The 6,140-nt window shown below is 35.3% G+C and overlaps 1 long non-coding RNA gene across 1 annotated transcript; it reads right to left on the bottom strand.

The window, feature by feature from the left end:
• Window positions 1-2,158: 2,158 nt before the first annotated feature.
• LOC105326451 (uncharacterized) lies at window positions 2,159-3,923 on the bottom strand. The gene is made up of 4 exons (XR_010707324.1): window positions 3,685-3,923; window positions 3,267-3,537; window positions 2,354-2,552; window positions 2,159-2,222 (listed from the first exon to the last, which is right to left on the bottom strand). It is a non-coding gene; the product is annotated as an uncharacterized lncRNA (long non-coding RNA).
• Between the last annotated feature and the right edge of the window lie 2,217 nt (window positions 3,924-6,140).

The following is a 6,140-nucleotide window of genomic DNA, read 5'->3' as shown; positions in this document are numbered from 1 at the left end:
ATCTAGGTTCGTCACTTTTCACTAACACAACATCACCTTCTTTCACGTTAGGGGCGGTTTCCTCCCACTTCCTGCGCACTTGTAACAGATGAAGGTATTCGGACTGCCAACGCTTCCAAAACTGGTTTGCTAACCCTTGTACTCGTTTCCACGCAGACTTGAGCATATCTTTCCGATTGAATTCATTACACATAAATTCACATTTATCACTAGACACAAACTTCTGAGTTAACAAAGTATTGGATGTTAACACAAATGGTGAATCTGGGTCCGTAGAAACGAAAGTTATTGGTCGTGAATTGACGATAGCCGTACCTTCGGCAAGAAGTGTACACAGAGCTTCATGTGTTATATTGTGGTTGTTTGGATCCAACATCATGCCATCAAGAATTCTTTTTACTACGCCGATCATGCGTTCCCATGATCCTCCGAAATGCGAAGAATGTGGGGGGTTGAAAATCCACTTGATTCCAGAGTTGAACAAGTACTGTTTTGTTTTATCATCTTCAACATTGATTTTGTCTATACATGTATGTAGGTCATCTGTTGCACCTACGAATTTGGTGCCCCGATCTGAACGGAAAATCTGTACTTTTCCTCTGATACTGATAAACCAACGTAAAGCGTTGATAAATGCTGATGAACTTAGCGAGTCTATAACCTTAATGTGTATGGCTCGGATGACAAGACACGTTAAAAGTACTCCCCATCGTTTTGAAGAGGCACTTCCACCACGAGTTTTCCGTGAGACCACCTGCCATGGACCGAAGACATCCACTCAATGCAATTGCCAAGATGCAATTTCTGTGCATAGGGAAGATTGCCAGGTCCGACTTTCTGATCAAGTACATGATGTGGTACAGTTAAGTCTCCCCCAATAAGCATCATGATTTCAGCTTTTTCACGTGGATAATATACGAGCATTATAATCTGGTATCGTTAACACAATACAATAGCACATGTCATGATAACACACCTACCATGCTTACTGTTTGCAAATGACAGGTTTAGATCACAGGGAACTGCTGTATGGTCTCGTCACTCCCTTTTTAATACATCCGACATCGGTTTTTATTCGCAAAATTAGTCATACACTAATGATATACATCAGTTTTTGTCATTACGACTTGTTATTTACATCGATATTTGGGAAATTACCGGAAATCGGCACAAGTATGTAAACACTCTGTTCATGGCGCTTGCACGCGGAAAAGGAAAAGCAAGAAATGAACTTCCGCCAAGGGAAGATAACTTCCCTTGAAAAAGTGTGTGACCCTTAATTTTCACAACTTTGAATCCCCTTTGCCTAAAGATGATTTGTGCCAATTTTGGTTGAAATTGGCCAAGTAGTTTTCGAGATGTTGAAAATGTGAAAAGTTTACGAACAGACAGACAGACGGACGACAGACAAAATGTGATCAGAAAAGCTCACTTGAGCTTTCAGCTCAGGTGAGCTAAACATGTAATATAAATTTTTGTTTCCATAACCATGGCAACATCATTTGTCCAAAACCCAATATGATTACATATTTTGAACAATCTACTTATGTATCTAATCTTACTGATATCTGAGAAAAACTGTAAGAGGGTTACTGGCATTTTGAAATTTTAACAAAAATTCCATTTTTTGCAACCATGACAACTCTGTTAAAATCAAAAAAAAAACCAGGTAATGCGCTTGTACCATCAAGTACCAAGCAATACTAAAATCAGATCTATAGCATGGATTTCAAATCATTCTGGCAATACTTATCAACAATATTCAACTTCCTCTGATAAACTGTTAAAAATTTCTTAAAATGTCAGGAAATATTTTTTTTACCATTACTGAAATACACTAAAAAATCAAGTTTCTTTTTTTTTTAATTGTGAAAAGTGAGTAAATAGTGTTTTGGATATTTTTTTAAAGATATGTATACTCAAATCTAATTTCAACTGCAATTGTAACAAGACTTGCCATTACACAAGGAACAATAATGCATATGATTTAGGGTGGGGATCTCAGTAATTTTCATGATATATTGATCATTTGATATCTTGGGGTTATTATAACCTAGAGAGGCCTTGATCTGCATTTTACAAGATGTGTTTTGACATCCTGATGGTAACAGTTGAACATATTATACTGATGGCATGAAAAAAAGTTACAGTATTTTAAACCTCTGATGAAGAACAGTCTTGCTCATCACAATCCTCCTCTTCAGACTTATCTAACTGTATTTCTGAAATACAAATTGCCTATTTTGAACATTTGTCATGACAAATATAAAAATAAAACTTCTAGTCAATTTTATGCTTCACTCTTAAAACCATGTGGGGATTTCAGAGCAATACGAAATCAAATTTTGTATACCTTCCAATGTGATATCATCCAGAGTTTTTCCAGCATATCTATGGATCATTCCACAATCTGCAGCGATCAACAATTTGCTGACCTTTGCGAGCTCAAGAGTTTGTTCTTGGAGTCTGTAGTACTTCCTGTGTACGGAAAGGGTGTGCCCCATATGGTTTGCCAGCCATTATAGCTCGTTCTTGGAATCCAGATCAACTATCTTAAATAAAAATAACATTAAAGGTTCATCTGGTAGGCTTACACACTAAAGGTACTATGAACACAGAGTTCACACAACAATACCCTGCCATCTTCTCCTGTATAATGGTAAAGTTTTTAATTTTTTATTTTTTTGGAAATGGTAAACTACAAGTATTTGTCCAGTCAGAAAATAAAATTAGGTTACAAAGTAATTTATAAACATTGTGAATTTTTTTTATAATTTTATTCAGCGATATAAGATCAAGGAGTTGCAGATAAGAAATGGGTACCATCAACATTATTGAAAAAATGGCAGACCCTGCAATTATGTTTTACTATTGAAAACACCAAAGAGTTTTCCTATCCATACATAAAACAGGAAGATACAAATGGCACTTTTTAAAAGAGCTTCTATTAAATGTTTCAGTGATACAGGAAGATTTTTTGTAGTAATAGCTGACTTCCCTCATGTGTTACTGACAGACATCCCCATCTCTATACACCCCTACTTTTCAAGCAGATAGTATCAAAATACCAGAAAACTGAACCATATGATAATGCCATAAGTATATACACATTCAGTCAGAATGGTCACATAAGAGGCACATGGGCCACAAAACTCATCTGAATAAACTTAGTCCTGCTGTCCTTTAATTTTGCAAGTAGACTACAGTATTTTGAGTAATTATGCAAAAAAAAGTTCTCACGAGCAAGAGGCGATTTACATGTGTACCTGTGAAACTGTTGCAATGTATTTTCTCATATTAGTTGTAGTAATAAGTTCAGGATTCTTTAAATCCACTCTGTTTGTTATCCATTTGAGGGAATCCCAACATTTTAAGTGCCCAGAATTGGAAGATGGTGCAGCAAACAGGAAAGGGTTTTGAAGAACTCCAATGGCAATCCTTTTGCTGTTACACAAGTCTAATGCATTCCACATGTCTTTAGTTAGCAAAACAGGGACTTTTCTGTTCTTCTTTCCAACTATTTCTACAAGCTGTAGCCTGAAATCCATCCAAAAACAAAACAAATGAAAAATACAATAGGCGTTAAATGTTACATTATGTTGTAGAAATGTTTGTCCAATGATTGTTGTCAAAAATAAGCCAAAACTGTTTTAAAATATTGAGACGCTCAATAATCATATTTACCTGTCCATCAGTTTCTTTTCAATTGGTGATAAAGTGGATATTATTTCCAGATTTTCAGCATCCTTTCATTCTCCAGTTTTTCTGTTTACGTAAGCCGATAGTTTCATCTGACTGGTCTCTCCCCCTCGGCGCTTGTTAAATATCGTAATTCTACATAAAACAACCATTGCCAAGTTTCTCCAGTTGACAGCATTTATGTCTTTCAACAGTAATTCACTCAGCCTGACAATTTCATGAAGAAGGAATAAGTTTGAACTTATTTTTTTAACAGCATCTACTACTCTGTCGAATTCCTTTGGTTTGATGAAATCAGTAAATACAGCTGCCTCTGTTGACAAGCACCTTAATGACACTAAAAGTCGTCCCAGCTGTCGCAACTTTTGTCTGACATTAGGTAATCATCCTCTTCCCACTCTTTTCAGCATAGCAGATCCAAAGGACATCAAACTGTTGTCAGACTGTATTGCCTTCAAGACACCATCAGATTTCATTCCTGTTAATATTTCCTGAATGTTCTCCTGCAAATCTGAATTTCCATGCAAGTTTGAGTAAAGCAGTATCTGGGCTGAATAGACCAAAGGCATTTCTTCTTCATTATTCTGACATCGAAAAGGGCATTCTTTAGCATGCCTCCAAAGTTCACTTCTTACAAAAAAAACCCAAACAATGGGGACAGGGAAGAAATTCATTTGAATCCGTTTCAGTTGTTGGTCGTCTTTCAACAATCAAGTGTCCTTTGTTTTCTGTAATGCTTTTTATGTTATAATGAAAGTCTCCCATATTTCTTAGTTTGCAGGATCGAATTTTTTTCAGGTACCCGGTAGCTCAACTTGCCAAATTGACAGTAGTGCATTTTTTCTTTTCATATTGTTTGCAGTAATTAATAATTTTCGTCTTAAGTTCCATCCTAATTTTGGGCAACCAAGTTTTGCATTCGGACAAGTCAAAGTGCCGAAGGGCAAGTGAATCTGAAAGTTAATGTCTATCCCTGATGCTTAATACCCAGGAGCAGAGACCTAAATTTTTCAAAGAAATAATGCATTTTCACTACATAATCAATAGAGCCCACCATAACACCAGACCCCTGATCAATAGGCCATGATTTTCACAATGTTTGAAAAGGCACCCCTTACTCATTAGCAAGGTTCATTGCTCATAATCATGCACTTACTTTTTTCTGCTAAATATAAAGGGTAAGAGAAGATTTTCGAAAAAATTATACATTTTTACTACACGATTAATAGAGCAATAACTCCAGAACCCCGGACCGTGGGGCCAGAAATTTCACAATTTTGATAAAAGACTCGACACTGCTTGTTATAATCATGTAAATATTTGACTCTTTGATGTCCTGAAGTAAAAAAAAAAAATTGAAAAAAAATTGTATTTTGATAGTTTGGCCCCACCCTAATGCCCTAGGGCAAGGACCATGAAATTCAAAATTTGTGTTCCCCTTTGCCCATTTATGCTCTATACCAAAATTGGTTGAAAGTGGTAAAACAGTTTATGAGAAAAAGCTGAAAAATATATTTTAAAAAGTTTACATCCGACAACCGATGGACGACAACGGACAAAACAGATAGAAAAAGGTTACCTGAGTGACTCAGGTGACCTAAAAATTTCTTTTGAATGGGATACTACTGAGGATACTTTACATAATAATTTCACCACTTCTAGGTGTTTACTTCTCAAGATTTTAACCGATTCTTTTTGCTAATAATAGTACAAGTAATATTTTGGGGAATCAAAATTTGAACTTAGTTGAATTTACACCACATGATGATGCTTACATATTAGTTTCAAAATTTTTGGATCAAAAACTCTTAAAAGATTTTTGAAAATAAATTTCCTTGTAAAAATTGTAGAATTCTAATACCCTTTGGCATCAATGCCATAGTTAGAATAAATAAGAGCCTACAGTGTATCATGAGGCTTTCATATTAGTGTGATTATTTCTGCCACAATAGTTCTACAGAGAAAGATTTTTCAATGACCCAACACAAAAGTACTCAAGCTGAGATTCATCAATTTCATTATTGGCAAATTCGAAATTGGTTATAGAATAACGAATAAAATACTATATCATATGATGGAAATAATTGGAAGGGGAAAAAAAGCAAGCTTGGCATAGATTTGCAATCCAATTTTTCAATTATCTACCCAACATCAAAAAAGAAGAGAACCATTTATTAGAATACCTCCTAGTAAAAATGCTTTGTGCCAATCTTGCTTGAAATTAACTCAGTGATTCTGGAAAATATGTACCGGGATAAATGAAAAATTGAAGGGGGAAAAAAGCTGACAGATGACAGACAGACAAACATCAATCAGAAAAGCTCAATTAAGCCTTTTGAGCCAACAACAAAAAAAAATAACTAAAAAATCTTTAATCCATGCAAAATGACACAAAATATTACTTAGTCCTATATCTGCCCAATGCTCTATGAGCAATTCAT

The sequence above is a fragment of the Magallana gigas genome, chromosome 1 (assembly GCF_963853765.1).
Source record: "Magallana gigas chromosome 1, xbMagGiga1.1, whole genome shotgun sequence".
Lineage (NCBI taxonomy): Eukaryota > Metazoa > Mollusca > Bivalvia > Ostreida > Ostreidae > Magallana > Magallana gigas.
The sequence above is the reverse complement of the archived record's forward strand: the minus strand, read 5'-3'. Positions and strand labels throughout refer to the sequence as shown.